Source organism: Eptatretus burgeri, chromosome 4, assembly GCF_056783735.1.
Source record: "Eptatretus burgeri isolate ZD-2024b chromosome 4, Ebu_testis_v1, whole genome shotgun sequence".
NCBI lineage: Eukaryota > Metazoa > Chordata > Myxini > Myxiniformes > Myxinidae > Eptatretus > Eptatretus burgeri.
The window spans coordinates 138,710,345-138,733,375 of NC_140964.1; the positions used below are offsets into that span (position 1 = coordinate 138,710,345).

General features: G+C 39.9%; 1 protein-coding gene across 1 annotated transcript in view; it reads right to left on the minus strand.

Annotated features, from left to right (window-relative positions):
* The window catches only part of LOC147029225 (uncharacterized), an 80,923-nt gene extending 58,647 nt beyond the window's left edge, over positions 1–22,276 (minus strand). Inside the window, exon 1 of the mRNA XM_085876445.1 lies at positions 22,114–22,276. The gene's annotated coding sequence lies outside the window, so the exon portion shown is untranslated. The remainder of the gene's footprint in view (positions 1–22,113) is intronic.
* Between the last annotated feature and the right edge of the window lie 755 nt (positions 22,277–23,031).

A 23,031-nucleotide genomic window follows, 5' to 3' on the forward strand; every position in this document is an offset into this window, starting at 1 on the left:
CTGTCACCTCCATCGCTTCACTCCACCTCCTCAAATCCTCAACTGCCTTCTTTCACCCTCTCTTGTCCCCTACTCCCCCAGCACAACAGAGCCTTTTCTCCTCCTCATTCGGCCCCCTCCCCGAGCTATTCTGCAATCCCCCACACTCTTTCAACAAAAATCCTTACCTCTCCCCCTCATCCCTTGTCCTAACCTTCCCTCCCCCCACCCCCTGCACCCAAAGCCTCCTCCCCTACCTCTTCATAAAGAGGATGGACCTTAAATATCCGGGGCCTTCGCTCAAACCTTTCAGATCTTTCCATTCAGGTTAGTAGAGTAAGAATACCGATTCTGGCTCACTTTTCCCCATGTAAATGAGTGGGGGATTTTCAGTGATGAAATTTTTCTTTTTTTTTTTCCCCGAAAAAATAAATCCCCTTTTTAGCCCAAGGTATATTTATTTGTCTCCCCTTTTAACCTCGGGGCTCTCTATTCAAATACCCTATGCAACAAGATAAAGATTTGTTCAAGTAGTAAAGTCGTAATGTGATTTGTTAAAGGTGATTCTAAAGAAATATATGAAACGTCTAAGCCTAGGGACACTTTATCAAATAACCAATGCATATTGTTTAGCTCACTCATTGAACCTATAAACATTTGTTCATTCTCAAATTCCTTCAATAGTTTAATTTTCTTTGCACAATAATCCCCATCTAAAATATTTAAAAATAAAACATTTGAATCTTTATATTTTTTAAGATACCTCTTTTGTGCCATTACGAAATGATAAACTTCTCTTAATGATCTCATCTGGCCACCGCTTGAGTTGAAAATCATTTTTGTGCATAAACCACGCCATAAAAAAGTTTTGTTTCAAATGTTTTCAGTTCGTGCCATGAAAATGAGGAAGTGTTTTTTTTGACACGGTCGTGCTGTGAAAATGAGGAAGTGTTTTTGGACAGTCATGCTGTGAAAAAATAGGAACTATTCTGTGAGACAAGGCCTCGTGTTTATATTTTATCTCAGAACACGAACAGGCTTTTAAACATAAGTTTAATCAAAATCATTTTAGGGCATTTTAAGTATGTTTTAAAAATGATTCATACAATTTGAGAATATATCGCCCAGTTATTTTCCAAGCTGTCTCGCCCGAAGCGTCATTTCCTGTGGCCACACCCAATGATGAAGCAATCTCCTCATCGTTGCCTTATAAGTGATTCGCCAGACAAAGTTTCTGCCAGACGGGATTTTCATTTTTACAACTGAGACATGAGCGATCTTTCTTCCGCGAACAAAACAGCTCAACACAAAGTTGGTAAGCTTGTGTATGGGTTCCTCTTTGAACGATGAAGCAATTGATTATAAATTAAATCGTGATAATTCTGATATATTTTTTTTTCTTGGCAGGTCCTTGGAACAAGAGCAGTTTACATATCTCGACGAGGTGCATGAAATTAATGCTCTTATTGAAGAGGTCAATCATCTTAGAAGAGAATTGAAAAACATTTTTAATGACTGGTACGTAGTCTTATCACGGCCTCTGATCTCGAATGAATTAAACCAATGGTGAGACACGTGTGTGTGTGTGTGTGTCTCTTTCCCTGTCTGTTTGTCTCTCTCTATCTCTCCCTGTCTGTCTCTTTGTATCTCTCTCTGTCTGTCTTTCTACCTACCTCTCTCTGTCTGTCTCTCCATCTATACCCTTGACTCCTTATTATATTTTTTTTCAGCTCGATCACACAACATAAGCTGTTGAAGCAATCTGGTACAACACATGATTTTCTGGAGGTAAATGTTTCTGAATTATTATTTAGTTATTTGTTTATTTATTCTTTTATTATTATCACTCTCTCTTTGGAATGTCGCCTTATGTTGGTTGCATCATGAGTTTGGACGCGGTTTTGCCAGTACACTAGAATTCATTTTATTGGCCTTGGAAGGATGAGAGGCTGAGTCGGCCTCCTGGTGTGTTAAATCAGTGGTCAACGAGGCTTGAACTTAGAACCAACACCAGGCTTACTCATATTACCATGTAATTATCTTTATAAAACCTAATTATTATCCACTTTTTGTTTCAAAACAGAATATGGTGTCTGAGTTTCGAAATCACAAGACATCTGAAGAAGATTGCTGGGAAAGATTATACATTCTCGCAAATGAATATTTAATATTTTCAATTTTGATTAATTATATTTGTTTTGTTTACAATTACTTGATTTTGAATTTCAAAAAAAGAATCAAGGCATGAAGGAGAGGGAGGGAGGGGGGGGGGTAGGAGCACTCCCCCAACGACCCATCACCCCCTCATCCCACCCCTCCCCTCCCCATGTGTGTGTGGGGAAGGGTGGGGGTGGGATGAGGGAGGGGGTGGGTCAAAGGTGGGGGCGCACAGGGGGGATGAGGGGGTGGGGCTTGTGTGGGAGGGGCTTGTGTGGGTGGGGTTTATGTGGGCGGGGCTTCGGTGGGGCTTGTGTGAGCGGGACGTGTGTGGGCGGGGCTTGTGTGGGTGGGGTTTATGTGGGCGGGGCTTCGGTGGGGCTTGTGTGGGCGGGGCGTGTGTGGGCGGGGCTTTGGTGGGGCTTGTGTGGGCGGGGCTTGTGTGGGTGGGGTTTATGTGGGCGGGGCTTCGGTGGGGCTTGTGTGGGCGGGGCGTATGTGGGCGGGGCTGGGGGGAGGGCGTTTATGTGGGTGGGGCTTGTGTGGGCAGGGCTTCGGTGGGGTTTATGTGGGTGGGCTTCGGTGGGGTTTGTGTGGGCAGGGTTTATGTGGGTGGAGCTTGTGTGGGAGGGGTTCATGTGGGCAGGGTTTATGTGGGCGGGGCTTCGGTGGGGGTTATGTGGGAGGGGTGAATGTGGATGAGGCTCATGTGGATGAGGTTTGTGTGGATAAATGGATGGGTGGAGAGATGGGTGGAGAGATGGGTGGATGGGTGGAGCTTGTGTGGATAATATTTTAATTAAATAAACATGTTGTGTGTGGGGAACTAATTAACTAATCACTAATTATGTGAATATGATGAATATGGGTGGAGCTTGTGTGGGGTTTGTGTGTGTGGAGCTTGTGTGGGGTGGGGTTTATGTGGGTGGGTTTTGTGTGGGCGGAGTCAAAAAGGGGCGGAGTAAAAAATTTCAATTTATCTTTGTCTTTTGTAATTCCTGTGAATAAATTGAACCTAAAATCTCTTCCCCTTCCAAATCATATATCTTATAAGTCCAAGGAACCGTATCTATGACATCAACAATTTTAAAAAGTTCGTTCGTCCATCGTTTAGTATAACCCTTTTCAAAATGAGATTTCCACCTATATATTCTTACGATATCACCAACTTTGAACTTAGGTTTTCTGACATTAATCTCTTTTTCATATTTTAATTTTGTAAATGTTTCTGATGGTTTCATATTTGTTGACGTGTGAACCGTGTCATTATACTTATCCACAATATCCTGAATAAAAGATGACCATTGTTGTGAACCGAGTTGTGTGAATTTTTTTTATATAGTCTCTCTTTTAAGGTACGATTAAAACGTTCAACAACAACTGCCTTCCCTTCATTAAAGGTACTGTATAATGTAATACTGTTATTTTTTAGAAAATTCATAAATGTCTTGTTATAAAACTCTCTACCCTCATCAGTCCACAATTTTTTAGGTTTTCTCTTACTTTTTTAAAATATCTGTTGAAAGGCTAACATAAGAGTATTACCTGTTTTGTTTTTTAATGGTACAACCCATGCGTATCTACTCCTCAAATCAATAACGGTTAAAGCATACTTGTACCCCTTATCATTATTGAGTTCAATCAAATCAGCAGACCAGATATAATCTACTTCCTTGGAATAAACTTTCCTTCTCTGAAACTTTGTGAATATTGGTTTATGTAATTCAACAGCGAATTGCTCTTCAATCTTAATGACATCATTAGAGCTTACAAGTTTTTTGAATTTCCAAGTCCAAATGTCAATTTAGCACTGATCATCTTCTTCACGATGAACCTATCAACTTTTTCTCTCAAGGTTGGATTTTGTATCAGAGACAAATTATACAACATTTCTCTATCGGTTTCATGCTTTTCTTCCAAAGTTGTGGTATTCCCATAATCAATATCGTGTCTCATGCACACTTCATCAACTCTATTGATGGGCTCACTCCAGGATTTAGGATTGTCTGCCTCATCTAATCTTTTATCCAAGTTTGTGCCTGGACCACAGAAAGAATACCCTGGTAGATGTAATTCCCCTGGTATTCCAGTAGTTGTAAATTTACTTCCTGATAAAAACTTTTGTATATCTCCTCCAAGTTTGTGTTTGGAGATAAATAGATTTTTTTTTGAACCACACACTGAACATATACCTTTTTGTACAACCCTGTTATTTTTACTTTTAATTTATGAAATATTTTTAGTATTAGTTTTCTTTTTACATTTGAGACAATAACTCATTTATTTATGAGAAAAATTCCTGCAGAGTGCAAAAACATTTTTAGTTTCCAACATGCACATTTGAATCTTAATTTTTAAAACATAAAGAATCCTTAGAAATGCCTTCACTCTCTCCTCCATTTATTTAAGAAAAAAAAAAAAAATGAAAAACTTGAATTAAAATCCATATCTTGTCGATGTCAATGATCTTGTCGAAAGTATTGCAAATAGACTTGTCAATTCTTTGTTTTCCTCCTCGGTGGGTTGAGTTATTTTCTTTCATACCCCTAATCTTTTTTTAATCTCACTGGTTTCCATATTTTGATATTTATTCATTCTCTCTTTCCTCCCTCTCCTCCCTCTCTCTCTCTGTCTTCTCTCTCTTCTCTCTTCTCCCTTTCCTCGCTCTCTCTCTTCTCTCTTTCCTCCCTCTCTCTCTTCTCTCTCTTCTCCCTCTCCTCCCTCTCTCTCTCTCTCTCTTCTCTCTTTCCTCCCTCTCTCTTTTCTCTCTCTTCTCCCTCTCCTCCTTCTCTCTCTTCTCCTTTTCCTCCTCTTCATCCCTTATTATCCTTGAATCGCTTACACCCCATAGAATATCATACATATATTCATCAGGATTTCTTGTTATTCCTGTATCCAAAATAATTTTTTTTACATAGGAAACCAATAAAATTTATTTTGAATTTCTAAAAGAGCCTTACTTTTTCTTAACTTTATAATTTTTTCACGATTTAACATTTTAATAAAATCTAAAGTCGTCGGTTTATCAACATCAGCATAATGCCAACCTTTTCTTGAAAATACCTCATTCTTATGTTGTAGAACATATTTATTAAAATACCGAATACCCTTTTCTTGAAGGTTTGCTTGGACACAGAAATGATAATTTTCTTGAAGCCTTCTTGCTGTCATTTTTGGATTAGAAATATATGTTAGAATGATATTATGGCACGAAACACCTCCCCATCTTCCCACAGTTAAATCATTTTGTATTTCCTTACTTATTATATATAATCCTGTTTTTTCTGTTTTCATCACATCAATTTGGGCAAAACCATTATTATATTTACCCTTTTTAAATTATTTTATTTGTTGTTTACTTATCGTGGCTCCACAATACTCATTCTCAATACCAAGTGGATAATATTCTTCCTTAAGAGACTGATTTAATTGTTCCAGTTCTTCTTGGTCAATTTTAAATGACCAATTATACCCTAAATCATTCAAATCATACCCCCATTGTTCTATTCTCATACAAACTGTCATTTGAACACAAACTCTCGGTATCATAATCACTCTCATAATCTTCAAAATCTTCAGTTGAATATTGACTCATATTTAATCAGTAGAAAAAAACATTACCATCGATATCGATATACATTTTTTCATTAACAGATTCAACTGCTACATTTTTTTATATTAAAGGTAATTTTAAAATGATCCTTAACTGCAATTGAACAAAATGTCATTTCACCTGATATATTAACATCCTTTATTTCATCAGGATTTATATCTTTAGGGTTGTTGAAAAAAATACAAATTTCTCCTTGCATATTACAGATTGTCTTATCTTTTCTTTCTAAAGCTTCATCCATAAGTTTTTATTTTTTGATACCTTTTCTTGTTTCATTGCTTTTTCTAGTTTTGAATATATTGCCAGAAGGAGAGGAGAAACTTTTGTTAGAGATACCTTAATTGATGTTCTTCCAGGTAGACTAAAAGCCCTTCCACTGAAGTAAATTGAAGAACTCATCATATCCACCATAATTGTTTTTATCCAATAGTTGTTATATTTATCTTTGTTCAATTTTACATCCTTGACATATTTCTCAGTATCTTTAACAAATGAAGAGATTGATTGAAACTTGTCTTTTGTGTCTTTAAACATTGTATTTATTAAGTGAAAAAGTTGGAGGATAAAATGGTTTTAAGCACAGATTCACCTGTAAAATAAACGAAATTTTCATCAAGAAAACTTTAGTTTAAGCACAGATTCACCTGTAAAATAAACGAAATTTTCATCAAGAAAATTGTAGTTTAAGCACAGATTCACCTGAAAAATAAACGAAATTTTCATCAAGAAAATTGTCGTTTAAGCACAGATTCACCTGAAAAATAAACGAAATTTTCATCAAGAAAATTGTAGTTTAAGCAAAGTTTTATGATATAAATATGGTGAATACAACGTACTGCGATGTTTGTAATCACGAATATAAACATTATAGAAAACACCTCCGAACCAACAAACACACATTTAATCTATTTCATAAAATATCTCCTCTTAAGTTGGAAAGAAAACATTGTGATATCTGCTCAAAGGATGTTTTGAAGAGTAGTTATAATAGACATCTTCAATCACAAAAACACAAGAAAAATGAGTTTAAAGTAAAGGGAGACTATTGTATTGAAAACACTGATGGGGCATTTAAAGGGCATATAAAAATAAGGATTTTTCAATTTGGAGAACCCGGTCCATCATCAATAGTTGAATCAATTGAAATAGTGAAACCCGATGTTGAAAAATTTATTAAAAAAACATTAAAAGAAATGAAAACTTTAAAGTTTTATATGTGAGTGAAAATGAGTATGAAAAGACAAGATGAAGAACAAACTCCTTATATGAGAACAGATCTTCATTTTATAACATCATTTCAAGATATTTTGAATAGTGGGGTTTATGAAGAACTATCAAGACAAGAGGAGGATGTTGATAATACAGTGGTAGGAAGTGGATTCAATATTTTAAAAAATCATCTTTTTAGAGATACACATTCTAAAATCAAACCCTCTTAAAGCTTCTTCTTATATTGAATTACCAAAAGAAATAAAACGAAAGAAGGCAGTTGTTAATATTAAGAATAATGATAATAAATGTTTTCTCTGGTCTGTTCTTGCTCACTTACATCCACCAAAATGTAATTCAGAAAGAGTAAAAGAATATATGCAATATGAGAATACCTTGGACATTAAAGATTTTAAATTCCCAATGCCACTAACAGATATTCCTAAATTTGAGAAAAAGAATAATCTTTCTATTAATGTATATGGATTAACGGATACAAACAAAGTTCGAATATTAAAAATTTCAAACAACTATAAAAATGAAGAAACACACATTGATCTTTTATATTTTAGTGTTGGAAAGAATTCACATTACACATACATCAATAATTTATCAATATTAATCTCTTCTCAGGTATTCAGAACAGCAAACAAAATATATCCTTGTAAGCGATGTCTTAATTCATTTCATACAAAAGAACGATTAGAACAACATTCAAAATATTGTAGTAATCATAAATCAGCTGTAATTACAATGTCTAAACCTGGTGAAAGATTTCTTTTGAAGATTATAATAAATCTATCATGCACCCATTTGTGATATACGCAGATTTTGAGTGTATCCTTAAAAAGATAAATACTGCTTCTCCTAATCCAAAAGAATCATATAAAAATAAATATCAAAAACATATTCCTTGTGGTTTCTGTTATTATATCAAATCATCTGTTGGAGAAAAGTATCATAAACTTGAACATTATAGTGGAAAAAATGCTTCACAAGAGTTTGTAAAACGATTAGAAAAGGATTGTATTGTATAAGACTAACTAAATTAATGAAAGAAACAAATGAACCGATGAAATTAACCAAAGAAGAAAAATTAGATTTTAGAAAGAACAATATCTGTCATATTTGTGAGGAGGAAATTGAGGAGTCAAAAGTTAGGGATCATTGTCATCTTACTGGTAAATATAGAGGGCCCGCTCATTCCTGTTATAATCTTAATTATAAATTACCTTCTTTTATTCCAGTCTTTCTTCACAACAGCGCCAACTATGATACACATCTATTTATAAATGAACTTTCAAAAACACCAGGGAATATTTCTGCCATAACAAACACAAGTAAAAAGTATATTTCATTTACAAAAATGATATTCACAAAACCTATAACTCGTATTAGGTTTCTTGATTCTTACAAGATTATGGGAACACCACGAGCCAACCTCGCATCAAATCTAAGCTCCACGGGGTCTTATCCAAATCTTAATTCATTCTTTCCAAAAGAGGAAATTATAACTAAAGAGGAAATTCAGATTAAAGAGAGAATTCAAAGTAAAGAGGAAATTCTAATTAATGAGGAAATTAATGAAGAAATTCTTACTGAAGATGAAATTCTAATTATACAGAAAAGTCGAACAAAGAATGAAATTCTAACTAAAGAGGAAATTCTGATTATAAATGAAATTCTGATTAAAGAGGGAATTCTAACTTGAGAGGAAATTCAAACAATGAATGAAATTCAAAGTAAAGAGAAAATTCTTTCAAGGGAATTTATCCTTATGGTTATATGGATTCATTTATGAGATTTAAAGAAACACAACTTCCTTCAAAAGAAAGTTTCTATAATAACCTTTATGAAGAAGAGATAAGTGATAAGGAATATAAACACGCACAAGAAATTTGGAAAATATTTAAGATAAAGAACCTTGGAGAATATCATGATTTGTATCTAAAAACAGATGTTTTATTGTTAGCTGATGTGTTTGAAGCTTTTAGATCACTCTGTCACAATAAAAATTGTAATGGATTAGATCCTGCCCACTATTTCACAGCTCCTGGTTTAGCTTGGAGTGCAATGTTGAAAATGACAAAACAAGATATAGATTTAGTCAGTGATGCAGATATGCTTTTGATGATTGAGAAGTCTAAGAGAGGTGTAATATCACAAGTATGTTCAAAAAGATATGCTAAAGCAAATAATAAATATCTTCCAAATTATGAGAGTGAAAAAGAAAGTAATTATTTGATGTACTTTGATGCTAATAATTTGTATGGATGGGCAATGACTCAATCTCTGCCTTATGGTAAATTAGAGTGGGTGGAAGAAAAGGATTATGAAAAGGCTTTGATGAATATTGTTATTTCTTCTCAAGAGGAATTGAATTGAGGAAGAAGAAGGTTATTATTTTGAAGTTGATTTGAGGTACCCGAGTGATCTTCATAATAAGCATAAAGATCTTCCTTTTGCATGTGAGAAAGAAACCCCAAAGAAAGAATGGTTAAGTGATTATCATAAAAGTTTTAATATTAAAGGTAAATCAACAGAAAAGTTATTAACAACATTCTATGATAAAGAGGGATATGTTTTGCATCAAAGGAACTTGAGACAATATTTATCTGCTGGGTTGAGAGTCGCTAAAATTCATAGAGTTTTAAAATTTAAACAAAGTCCTTGGATGAAAAAGTATATTAAATTCAATACAGATATGAGAACAAATACAAAAGTAAAATTTGAAGGGGAATTCTATAAATTGATGAATAATGCTGTCTTTGGAAAGACAATGGAGAATGTTTGAAACAGGCAAAACATTAGATTTGCAACATCTTGGAAAGAAGCTTCTAGATTGATAAATAAACCAGGTTTTGAGAGAGAAGAGGTTTTTTCAGAGAACCTTTCTGCTATTCATATGAAAAAGGAAAGTATTGTCATGGATAAACCAATTTATATTGGAACAGTAGTTCTTGATTTATCAAAGATATTGATGTATGATTATTTGTATAATGACTTAAAGAAAGAGTTTGGTGAAAATGTTTCATTGTTGTATATGGAAACTAAGCCTGGTGTTGGCTTCCTGGTTAGGGTGGTGGCTTGGGATCCCAGGGTCCTGAGTTCAAGCCCCGTTGGCTGCTGAATTAACACCAGGGGGTTGACTCAGCCTGTCATCCTTCTGAGGTCAGCGAAATGAGTACCAGTATACTGGTCCCGGTGTATACCCCGGTTAGAATAGGTGTACCATATCCCTGTGTGTCATCAGAGGCGACCTGGGTTGGCGTCAGGAAGGGCATCCGGCCATAAAAAAAAAACATTGCCTCAAGAAAAAGCCAACCCCTGCACAGCAGGGAAAAATGGCTGTAAATAAAAAAACGGTTGTATATGGAAACTGATAGTTTTATTCTAGATATAAAAACTGACGATGTTAATAAAGATATGAAGAAAAATATTGGAGTATATGATACAAGTAATTTTCGTAAGAAGAGTGAGTTATTTTCAAAAAAGAATGAAAAGGTTATTGGTAAGTTTAAGGATGAGTTGGGTGGAAAAGTAATGAGTGAGTTCATTGGATTGAGAGCAAAGGCATATGCTTATAAGTATGGTGATCAGATTGATAAAAGGTGAAAGGGAATAGAGAAATATGTAATAAAGAAATCAATAACTTTTAGAAATTATTATAATTGTTTGATGAATAAGAAAGAAGAATATAGGAAAATGAATACAATAAGAAGTTATAAACATAAGATATATAGTGAAGAAGTATATAAAAAGGCATTAGGAGCCTTTGATGTAAGAGATTTATTTTAGATAATGGAATAGATTGTGTTCCATATGGATATTGTATGATAGAGTGTATAAAATAGATTGTGTTCCATATGGGTATTGTGTGATAGAGTGAATAGAATAGATTGTGTTCCATATGGACACAAGTTTTAACAATGGGAAGATGGGATAGGGTTTTTTAAGGGCAACCGCCGCGTTTTTCGCAATATATAAATGGTCAAACCAAGTATTAATCAAACTAAAGAGTGGAGAAAATCTCAGTCTTGGTATATAAATGGAAAACATAATGAATGTGAAAAATATCAAATAAGTCTTATTGAAAAAATAACGAAAACAAAGGTAAATAAAACAAATAAGTGAATCAATTTAAAAACTTGTCAGTTGGAGGATGTAAAGAAAAAAATGAATATCCTTGAATGGACTGAAAACTGTGATGGTTACTAATTGAACAATGAAAAAACAATTTACGATAATCTCGAAATGATATGTGGCTCAGGAGGTGGTCAAAGAAGAGCATTAAGAGAACTTTATCATTTCGTAATGGCACAAAAGGGGTATCTTAAAAAATATAAAGATTCAAATGTTTTATTTTTAAATATTTTAGATGGGGATTATTGTGCAAAGATAATTAAACTATTGAAGGAATTTGAGAATGAACAAATGTTTATAGGTTCAATGAGTGAGCTAAACAATATGCATTGGTTATTTGATAAAGAGTGTCCCGAGGCTGAGACGTTTCAGATATTTCTTTAGAATCACCTTTAACAAATCACATTACGACTTTACTACTTGAACAAATCTTTATCTTGTTGCATAGGTTATTTGAATAGAGAGCCCCTAGGTTAAAAGGGGAGACAAATAAATATACCTTGGGCTAAAAAGGGGATTTATTTTTTAAGGAAAAAAAAAAGAAAAATTTCATCACTGAAAATCCCCCATTCATTTACATGGGGAAAAGTGAGCCAGAATCAGTATTCTTACCCTACTCAGGTTGCCACTGACAAACCAGACATAATCTGCCTAACAGAAAAACTTTCCTCCCCCAAGACGTGTCTGACTCCCAAGTATCTCTCCCTGGTTACTCCCTCCTCCGGTTTGACAGACCTGAGCCTCGCCCTGGTGGAGGAGTTGCTCTCTTCATCAAAGATTCTATTCCTCACTCTCCATGGACTGCCCTCACTCCCCCACACCCCCAGGAATACCTCTGGCTACGGCTTCCCCTCAACTACCACCTCATGTTTATATGTGTACTGTACCGTCCATCCAACAGTGATGACTCCATCTACACCTTACTATCTGAAAACATGGTCCATCTTCTATCTTCTCATCCAAACTCTTCCTCATATGTGGCGACTTCAATTGTCATCATGCCGCTTGGCTAGGTGTGGGTACATCTCTCACCTCTCATGGCACCTCAGCAAAAGCTTTCTGCGACTCATTGGGACTGACTCAATCGGTCAACTTCCCCACCCGGGTCTCAACCAATGGTACTCCATCTATTCTGGATCTGATTTTGACAAATTTCCGTGACAATATCTGCTGCTCTTTCTCCGCTCCAATCCGTTCTTCTGACCACGTCCTTGTCAAAGTGGACATCTCTCTGGCTATTATCAGAGAACCACCTGACCGCCGTCGAGTCTGGCATTTCACTCAAGCAGAATGGCAGGGTCTCCAAGCAGCCCTCAAACTTATAGACTGGTCTCCTATCTCTACTTTCTCCAACATCAACTCTTCCTGGGAATTCTTTCAAAGAAACTTGCTCTCCCTCATGCACAGATTTATCCCCTCTCGTCTTCAGTTGTCCTACCCTTCCTCCCACCCTTGGTTCACTGAAGCTTGTGGTGAGGCAGTTGTCCTGAAACAACTTGACTTTGCCTCATGGAAAACAAACCCAACTGAGGGCAATCTCAGTTCTTTCCATAAAGCTCAGAACAAGTGTGTATCTACCCTCAGGAGAGCCAGAAAAGAACATCTTTCTCATCTCAAGTCTTAACTCTCAAACCTCTCTCCCTCCTCAAAATCCTGGGGGCATCAAATCAAATCTGTTTCTGGAGCACGTTCCCCCTTCATCCCCTCCCTTACCTCAAATGGCAGCACTGCTGATACCGTACGTGAAAAAGCTGAATGCCTAAACTCGGTGTTTGCAGCTAAATCTCGTGTCCAAGACCCATCACTTTCTCTACCCACCTTACCCAGTCGCACCCAACAGTCCCTGGACTCTGTCATTTTTCTCCTGATAAGGTGGAGAGCTTGCTGTCAAACCTCGACTCAGATTCTGCAACCGGTCGAGACGGCATCAGCCCACGTGTCCTCAAAGCCTGCTCTTCTGCTCTTGCTCACCCTCTCTCTGTTCTATTCACCCTCTCATTTGCTCAAGGCCATCTGCTTGGAAATCAGCAAACATCACTGCCCTGCACAAAAAGGTGCAAAAACAGATCCCTGCAACGACAGACCAATCAGCCTTCTCCCCATCATTAGCAAGGTTATAGAATCCATCATCGCTTCAGACATCAAATCCTTCCTCTTCTCCAATGGCTTGATTTCTGATCATCAATTTGGTTTCAGACCAGGTCACTCTACCCTGGATATGCTGTTTCTGCTCTCCCAACAATGGATGGAAGCCCTCAACGCCAGACAGGAAATCCGAGCCGTATCCCTAGATATATCACGTGCTTTTGACAGTCTGGCACCCTGCCCTGCTCACCAAACTCTCTTCCTATGGTATCCAAGGCCATCTCCACTCATGGCTCGCAGACTTCCTCTCCTGTCGCAGTCAACGTGTGGCCCTAAATGGAGTTCTTTCATCCCCCCTTCCTGTCCAGGCTGGAGTTCCTCAAGGTCGCGTTCTGGGACCTGTTCTTTTTCTGGTTTTCATCAATGATCTCTCTGACTCTCTGGAAAATCCTCTATATCTCTTTGCTGATGACTCCACCCTCTGCCATACCATCGGTCATCCCTCAGACCGGCAAGCAGCAGCTTCTTCGCTCACTGCTGATCTGGATAAAATCACAAACTGGTCCAACACGTGGAACATGTCTTTCAATCCGGACAAATCTCACACTCTCACTATGTCTCTCCGAAAGGACCGTTTAGAAAACCCCCCGATCCACTTTCTCAACAATCCTCTGGAAGAAGTCCTTTCTTTCAAGCTTCTGGGTCTCACTATCTGCCATGACCTTTCCTGGGAAAGCCACATTTCAAACCTCGCCTCCAAAGCCAGTCGCCGACTGGGAATCCTCCGTCGTGCAAGGTCCTTCCCCGGCCCACCTGAGCTCCTAACCACTTACAAAGCTTTTGCCCACAGCCTAATGGAGTACTGCTCTCCCCTCTGGGCTGGTGCTCCTGCCTCCCACCTTTCTCGGCTTCACGCTGAAGAAACCAAGGCATTTCGGATCATTGGCATCTCCCGCATTGAGGCTGAGTCTTTAGGCCTCTCACTCAATCACCGCAGGTTGGTCGGTGGTATTTCTGTCTTCTACCGTCTCCTCTCCAGCCTCACTCCCCCTGCTCTCTCTGTGATTTGTCCCCACCACATTTCCGCAGGGTGCTCAAGGTCCACCAACAACCCCCTTCTGGTAAAACTACCAAAATCACGAATCACTGCTCACCTTCACTCTTTCATTCCTATTTTTCCCCACCTTTGGAATAAACTCCCTCACTCTATTCATTCCCATTCTTCCCTCCAGGCCTTCAAAACAGCTGTTCACCACCACCTCTTATCATCCCCCATCCAAATCCTCGATCTTTTCTACCCCCGATAATGCACCCAAGCCCACATCCTTCAAATTCTCTGCTTTCCTTCCTGAAAGTCCCTGTAATATCCATCTTCTATTCCCATGTTCCCAATCCCATCCCTCTCCCTTCCAGATCTCTAAATGTCTCTGTTCCCCACTGTTTTGTCCTTCCCACTCCCTCCCCTCCTGTCTAATGCCCCCCTTGATGAGCGTTGTGCGTTTGCTCTCATACGAGCCTCGACAAGGTATACAAAAAAAAGTTATCTTATAAAATGTAAAGATTCAAATGTTTTGTTTTTAAATCTTTTAGATGGGGATTATTGTGCAAAGAAATTTAAACCATTGAAGGAATTTGAGAATGAACAAATCTTTATAGGTTCAATGAGAGAGCGAAACAATATGCATTGGTTATTTGAAAAAGAGTGCCCTGAGGCTAACATGTTTCAGATATTTCTTCAGAATCACCTTTAACAAATCACATTACTACTTTACTACTTGAACAAATCTTTATCTTATTGCATTGGTTATTTGAAAAGAGTGCTCCAAAGTTAAAAGGGGAGACAAATAAATATACCTTTGGATAAAAAGGGGGTTTACTTTTTCGGGAAAAAAAAATGAATTGCTGATAATCCCCCATTCATTTACATGGCGAAAAGTGAGCCAGAATCAGTATATACACCGTTTTGGCCTCCAGTAGCACTTGTTGAGCTAAAAGATATATAAACGAAAAACAGAGTCCTCAAAAGCCAGGTGTTGGCTTCACGGTTAAGGCGGCTGGCTGAAGATCTTAGGGTCATGAGTTTGAGCCCCTGTCAGCCATTGAATTAATACCAGGTGGGGTTAAGAGCTTGTCATCGTTTTGAGGATGGGAAAATGAGTAACAATGCACTGGTAATAGAGGGTACTAAATTAGCAGCACAGTCATGCCCCCAGAAAATGATGCAACCAGCAGCCACAGGCTGCACACGATAGCTCGCTCCATTGGTTGGACAGCCAGTTCTGGGTGGAGTCTGGGTCGTTCCATTTCCTAATGATGGAGCTCACTGTGCTCTTGGGAACTGTCAACACTCTATAAATTGTTTTGTACCCTTCCCCAGATCTATACCTCCTCACAATGCTATCTCGGAGCTCTGCAGACAGTTCCTTGGACTTCATTTTGTAGTTTCTGCTCTGACATTAACTGTCAACTGTGGGACCTGACATAGAAAAGTGGGTTTCTTTAAAAATCATGTCCAATCAATGGAGTTGGTCACAGGTGGACTCCATTCAAGTTCTCGAGACATCTCAAGGATGACCAAAGCAAAATGGATGAACCTGATCTCAATTTGGAGTGCCAGATCAAAGGGGTTGCATACTTTTTGACTCAAGACATTTCAAGCTTTTCATTTTTTTTATGATGTTGTAAAGATTTTCAAAAACATGTTTTCACTTTGTCATTACGGGGAATTTTGTGGAGATCGGTTACAAAAGGCAATTAAATTTAATCCATTTTACATTGAGGCTGCAACACAACAAAATGTGAAGGGGTGTGAACACTTTCTGAAGGCACTGTCTGGTCTCGAACTGTTTTTACTCAATCTCCTGAGATTGATGTCATCACTTCCTCTGTACATGCAGTGTTATCAACACCTGGCAAGCTTTGCACTGCATCATGAGTCCAAAAATGTGTTTTGTAAAAAATGAAACACTTGATTGTTCTTTTTTATGTATTCATGAATTGTTTATTTTTTGTTTGCAAAAATCGTTTATTTTTTGCTCACATCTGCTTTTAAAATGTTTTTTTTGTGCATATATTTTTGCAATGAAAGGACACAAAAGCAAAGTGTCAAGTCTGTCTCTGTCTCTCTGTCAGCAAAGCCATGGGTGGTATTTGCATGTCATAAATAATCAGTGAGTGTGTCAGTGAGGGCGTCTCCTCCATAACTGGAAAACCATGAAACCAAGTGGCAAAAAACTTTGCATGCACACCAAGGGAACCCCAAGGGAGTGTGTGAATGAAAACTGGGTGTTGGGGAAAATTTAAACACTCCTTTTAAAGATAATTTAGGGGGTGCTTATTCCAGAACAAACAAACAAAATAAACCTTACAGAAATGGTGTCACACCATCTTGGTCAGCCTTCTATCACATTGCTGGTTTAAACCGGCATTTTCTTCGGCCTGCTCAAAGGCACCTCAACTTGGAACTACGATCACCTCTCATGGACTAATTCAAGTGCTGTCTGTATTCAAAATCTGGCTTCGGATTTGAGGATCCAATCTTGTGGACCAAATAACTTTCAAAATATGGAGTTAAATCTGAAAAGTAAAAGAAATCAGCGATTCTTTCAACTAAGTGTCTTTATTTATTTGAGAAAGGCCTTCATCCCTCCTTTTGCCGTGTCGTCTTAATTCATTCCTCTCGAGAATACAGTGTCAGTCCACTGGGACCTGCGATACTTGTCGGAAACCCAAAGATTTGAACAATGTTTTTAAAATTCCCTCTCGATGAAGAATCCAGATTGCATCAATTTTGAAGTATCAAAGAAGTGTGGATGGACGTTCTGGATCTGGCGAACATTTACAGCCATTTGAACCAGAAGCATTCCCGACTCTGCATGGCAGTTCTGAGATTTTAATGAGAGTGAGAAATCCTTGTAGTATTATGGATTGGCTTTGGATACGAGGATCTCATCTCCTGGAATAAATAACTGTCAAAATCTGAAAATTTTAAGAAATCAGCAATTCTTGTAACTCAGTATAATTATTTCTTTCTTGATTTAAGAAAGGATATTGCCCCTCTTTCTGCTCTGTCGTCTTAATTAACCTCCGCCATCTTCGAAGATGGATGGAGGTTTCTGTTTTCACCCCTTTCTGTTTGTTTGTTTGTTTGTGAACAGTATTACGGAAAAACTCCTTGACGGATTTCGACGAAACGTGGTGGGGGGGGGTTAGGTATGGTCCAAGGATCATGCAATTAAATTTTGGACTTGTTCCCCCCCCCAAAAAAAAATTGTTGGAGAGAAAAAATTTTTTTTTTTTTGCATTTCCACATGTTTTAAGTGATTTCCAACCCCCCCCCCCCCCCAAAAAAAAAATTGTTAGAGAAATTTTTTTTTGCATTTCTACATGTTTTAAGTGATTTCCAACCCCACCCCAAAAAATTCTTACCCCCCCCCAAAAAAAGATTTTTTTTTTTGCATTTCTACATATTTTAAGTGATTTCCAACCCCCCCCCGCCCAAAAAAATTGAGGAAAACATTTGTTTTTTGCATTGTTACATGTTTTAAGTGATATCCAATCCCCCCCAAAAAAATTGTTACCCCTCCCCCAAAAAAAAGAAAACAAATTTTTTTTTTTTGCATTTCGACATGTTTTAAGTGATTTCCACCTCCCCAAAAAAATTTAGACAAAAAAAAATTTTTGCAACTTTTTTTTCAATAAAATTTCGATTTTTTTTTTTGCATTTTTACATGCTTTAAGTGATTTCCAACCCCCCCCCCCCCCCAAAAAAAAAAATGTTGGAGAAAAGAACTATAACTCCCAGTACTGTTGACATCATATTTAATGAATAAGATATAAGGTTCACTTGAGTGACTCAGCAGGATTGGCGGTGGAGGTTTTGCACTCTCCCGAGTGCTCCCCCTCTTCGAAGATGGATGGAGGTTACTGTTTGCACCCTTTCTTGTTTGTTTGTTTGTTTGTTTGTGAACAGTATTACGGAAAAACTCCTCGACGGATTTCGACGAAACTTGGTGGGGGGTTAGGTATGTTCCAAGGATCATGCCATTAAATTTTGGACTTGGCCCCCCCCCCCCCGTCAAAAAAAATTGTTCGAGAAAAAAAATATTTTTTTTTTTGCATTTCTACATGTTTTAAGTGATTTCCAACCCCCCCCCAAAATAAATTGTTACCCCCCCAAAAAAAATTGTTTGAGAAATTTTTTTGCATTTCTACATGTTTTAAGTGATTTCCAACCCCCCCCCCCAAAAAAAACAGAAAAAAATGTTTTTTGCATTTCTACATGTTTTAAGTGATTTCCAACCCCCCAAAAAATTGTTACCCACCCCCAAAAAATTGTTGGAGAACTTTTTTTTTGCATTTCTACATATTTTCAGTGATTTCCAACCCCCCTCCCAAAAAAAATTGAGAATTTTTTTTTTTTTTTGCATTTTTACATGTTTTAAGTGATTTCCAATCCCCCCAAAAAAAATTGTTACGCCCCCCCCCCAAAAGGAAAAAAATTTTTTTTGCATTTCTACATGTTTTAGGTGATTCCCAACCCCCCCCCCCAAAAAAAAAAATTGTTAGAGAAAAAAAAAATTTGCAACTTTTTTTTCAACAAAATTTCGATTTTTTTCTTGCATTTTTCCATGTTTTAAGTGATTTCCAACCCCCCTCCCCCCAAAAAAAAATGTTGGAGAAAAGAACTATAACTCTCAGCACTTGACATCATATTTAATGAATAAGATATAAGGTTCACTTGAGTGACCCAGCAGTATTGGCGGCGGAGGTTTTGCACTCTCCCGAGTGCTCCCCCGCGAGTTAACATCTGCATTGGACAGACAAGGTGTCACTCTAGTGGGACCTACAATACTTGGAGGAAACCCAAAGATTTGAAAGATCTGTTTCTTAAATTCCCTCTTGAAACAGGGAAGGGGTGGGGGGGATTGGATGTTGGATCTGCCGAACATTTGAACCAGAAGTATTCCCGACTCTGCAAGGCGGTTCTGACATTTTTACAATAGAGTTGGAAATCCATAAAGTATGATGGAATAGGTGAAGGTTCCTTTCTTCACCGCTTTTACATCTGGCCATGTGGTGTATATATGGAGCTACGTGGGTCTGAAATGCCATAAAATTTAAAAAGAAAAATCTCTCCTCCATCATCAGTGAAGCCACGGGTGGTATTTCCACGTGCCGAGTGGTATTTTGGAAGACATTCGGCGTGGCCCCACGGTTTCCATACATATCTTTTCACAACACGGCAATGCAGAGTGAATGACGTGGTGAGGTGAAGGGAATGATGAAGTGTTACGTAAGCAGCTCGATCATGTGTGATGACTGAATTGTTTTAATTTACAGGCAAAATAATTAATAAAAGTGTGTGTGTGTGTGTATGTATAGATATATATAGATATATATATATATATATATATATATATATATATATATATATATAAACACACATTACATATTAAAGTGATGATACACATGTATACGTAAAACACACACACACACACACACACACACACACACACACACACACACACACACACACACACACACACACACACACACACACACACACACACACACACACACACACACACACACACACACACACACACACACCTAAATTCACTTTTCAATGTAATTCTCTCACACAGATACACCATGAATTACCACTTTCCTGGAAGATAAATTTCCAGGTTCATCTCGTCCAATCATCTCTGAAACGAGATTTGTGCTTTGATGCTAAACGTACACGATAATGAAAGGAGGGGGGAGGGAGGCAGGGTGGGGAGAGAAAAACGTGGCATGGAGGGAAGACAGGGTGGCGGGGAGAAGGGGACACAGAGCGTGGCGGGGAGGGGGGGAACACACCGTGGTGGGGAGGGGGGAACACAGCGTGGCGGGGAGGGGGGAACACAGCGTGGCGGGGAGGGGGGAACACAGCGTGGCGGGGAGGGGGAACACAGCGTGGCGGGAGGGGGGAACACAGCGTGGCGGGGAGGGGGGAACACAGCGTGGCGGGGAGGGGGGAACACAGCGTGGCGGGAGGGGGGGAACACAGCGTGGCGGGGAGGGGGGAACACAGCGTGGCGGGGAGGGGGGAACACAGCGTGGCGGGGAGGGGGGAACACAGCGTGGCGGGGAGGGGGGGAACACAGCGTGGCGGGAGGGGGGGAACACAGCGTGGCGGGGAGGGGGGAACACAGCGTGGCGGGGAGGGGGGAACACAGCGTGGCGGGGAGGGGGGAACACAGCGTGGCGGGGAGGGGGAACACAGCGTGGCGGGAGGGGGAACACAGCGTGGCGGGGAGGGGGGAACACAGCGTGGCGGGGAGGGGGGGAACACAGCGTGGCGGGGAGGGGGGAACACAGCGTGGCGGGGAGGGGGGAACACAGCGTGGCGGGGAGGGGGGAACACAGCGTGGCGGGGAGGGGGGAACACAGCGTGGCGGGGAGGGGGAACACAGCGTGGCGGGGAGGGGGGAACACAGCGTGGCGGGGAGGGGGGAACACAGCGTGGCGGGGAGGGGGGAACACAGCGTGGCGGGGAGGGGGAACACAGCGTGGCGGGGAGGGGGGGAACACAGCGTGGCGGGGAGGGGGAACACAGCGTGGCGGGAGGGGGGAACACAGCGTGGCGGGGAGGGGGGGAACACAGCGTGGCGGGAGGGGGGAACACAGCGTGGCGGGGAGGGGGGAACACAGCGTGGCGGGGAGGGGGGAACACAGCGTGGCGGGGAGGGGGGAACACAGCGTGGCGGGGAGGGGGGAACACAGCGTGGCGGGGAGGAGGAACACAGCGGGGAGGGGGGGAACACAGCGGGGAGGGGGGAACACAGCGTGGCGGGGAGGGGGGAACACAGCGTGGCGGGGAGGGGGGAACACAGCGTGGCGGGGAGGGGGGAAACACAGTGTGGCGGGGGAGGGGGAACACAGTGTGGCGGGGAGGGGGGGGAACACATCGTGGCGGGAAGGAGGGGAGCGTGGTGGGTACAGAGCGACACGGTGGGAGTGGGGGTATGTGGGGGGAGGGGATGTGTGGGGAGTGGGGACTGTGTTCATGACGTTCCCAATGAGTTGTCGAATTCCAGAATAATTTCCATGACGAGTCCAACATCCCTGACACGGAATGTCCCCCGAAGATTAAGGAGGAATGTTACATTTTAGACCCACACGATGTTTGGGAGTTTTTAGATGATGAATCAGGTTTTTATCTCCATTCAGGTGAAGGTTAATATCCCACGGAACAGGTAAAGTAGGTAATCGTACCTCGTTTCACCTCCTCATTTCGAGATAAAATTGGATTTACAAGTTAATAATAAAAGGTTTCTGGTAGTTTTGTAGTTAAAAGGAAGAATGAGGTTTAATCCTCGTTGTACGAAGTTTCGTGATGATGATTAATAAACAACGTGGAGAATAAAACAAAACGAGTGAAAAACACCTCATTAAATCAACAACCAAACACCTCAACAAACATTGAATAAAACTCCTTTAACTTCCCTTCATTTCCGTCATGAATGAGCAGAAAATGATATTATATTTAAACTTAAACAATAATAATAATAATTGTGAAAAAAGTGAAATAAAGCCTCATACTCCGAAGGTCTTTCTCTCGCATTCACTTCAGAAGTAACCGGAAATTGCGTCTAAATCATCAGCTGTGCGGCGCAAACACGTTCCACGGTCCAGTTGGAAAGTATACAGTAGTGAACAAGTTTCAGGTAAAGTCAGAAGCGAATGAAAGAAGAATTCTCCGTTCGCTTCTCGGCTTTGCCGATTCCATATTAAACAACGTGGTGAATAAAACAAAACGAGTGAAAAACACCTCATTAAATCAACAACCAAACACCTCAACAAACATTGAATAAAAACTCCTTTAACTTCCCTTCGTTTCCGTCATGAAGGAACAGAGAATTATTTTATATTTAAATTACCGTTTCCCTCTCTCTCTCCTCCTCTTCACATCATTTCCTCCCCGACCACGAGGATCCGGGTTGGAGAGAACAAGGTCACAGGAACATGAACCCGGAAGTTCTTCCTCCGACTTCCGGTTAACTCACATTATTCTTCTTCCTCTTTCACAAAATCACTTTTATTGTCCTTTCAATCACTGATCCCCATTATAGTTGTTCACAACTCATATTATTCTTCTTCTTTTGTTTTTAATATCGATCTTGTTCCTCTTGTGTTTCACGACGCGATCAGAACCTCGAGGCCCCATAAACCCAAACTCATCGATTCCAGTCAAATATATAAAATAAAACAAGTCACGGAGTTTATTCTGTTCGCCTCCATTTCCTTTATTAATGTTTCGACCGATTTACAGAGTCGATGGAGATTCTGGATCAACTGATAAAGTGTATCCGGTTCACCCGACCAGGGGATCCCGAACTCTGGAACACAGAGTGAAACACGTGATCTGGGTCTCCCCACTGAGGACATTGAGTGAACATGTGCTCCAGATCTTCGGTGACAGAAGATGATAAATGTTTCTTGGACGCACATTCAAATTATTGGGGGAAAGGGAGAAACTTTCTGCCCCAACTATCAAGGGCTCAAAATGGGAGACACACTTCCTCCCCACCTCTCCCCTCTCCCTTTCCCTCCACCCATCCCTCTCCCCTTCCCTTCCCCCTTCCCTCCAGCCCCCTCTCCCCTTCCCTCTCCCATTCCATCCCCCCTTCCCTCTTCCCTTCCCTCTCCCCTTCCCTTCCCTCCCCTCTCCCCTTCCCTCCCATCCAAGCAAATGTAAAATTGAGACTCACTTAATTCTCTTTCAACATTCATTTCCATCGAATATATTCACTTTATCTCTTCAAGCAAGAAAGAAAGGGAAGTTCACTCTCCCTCCT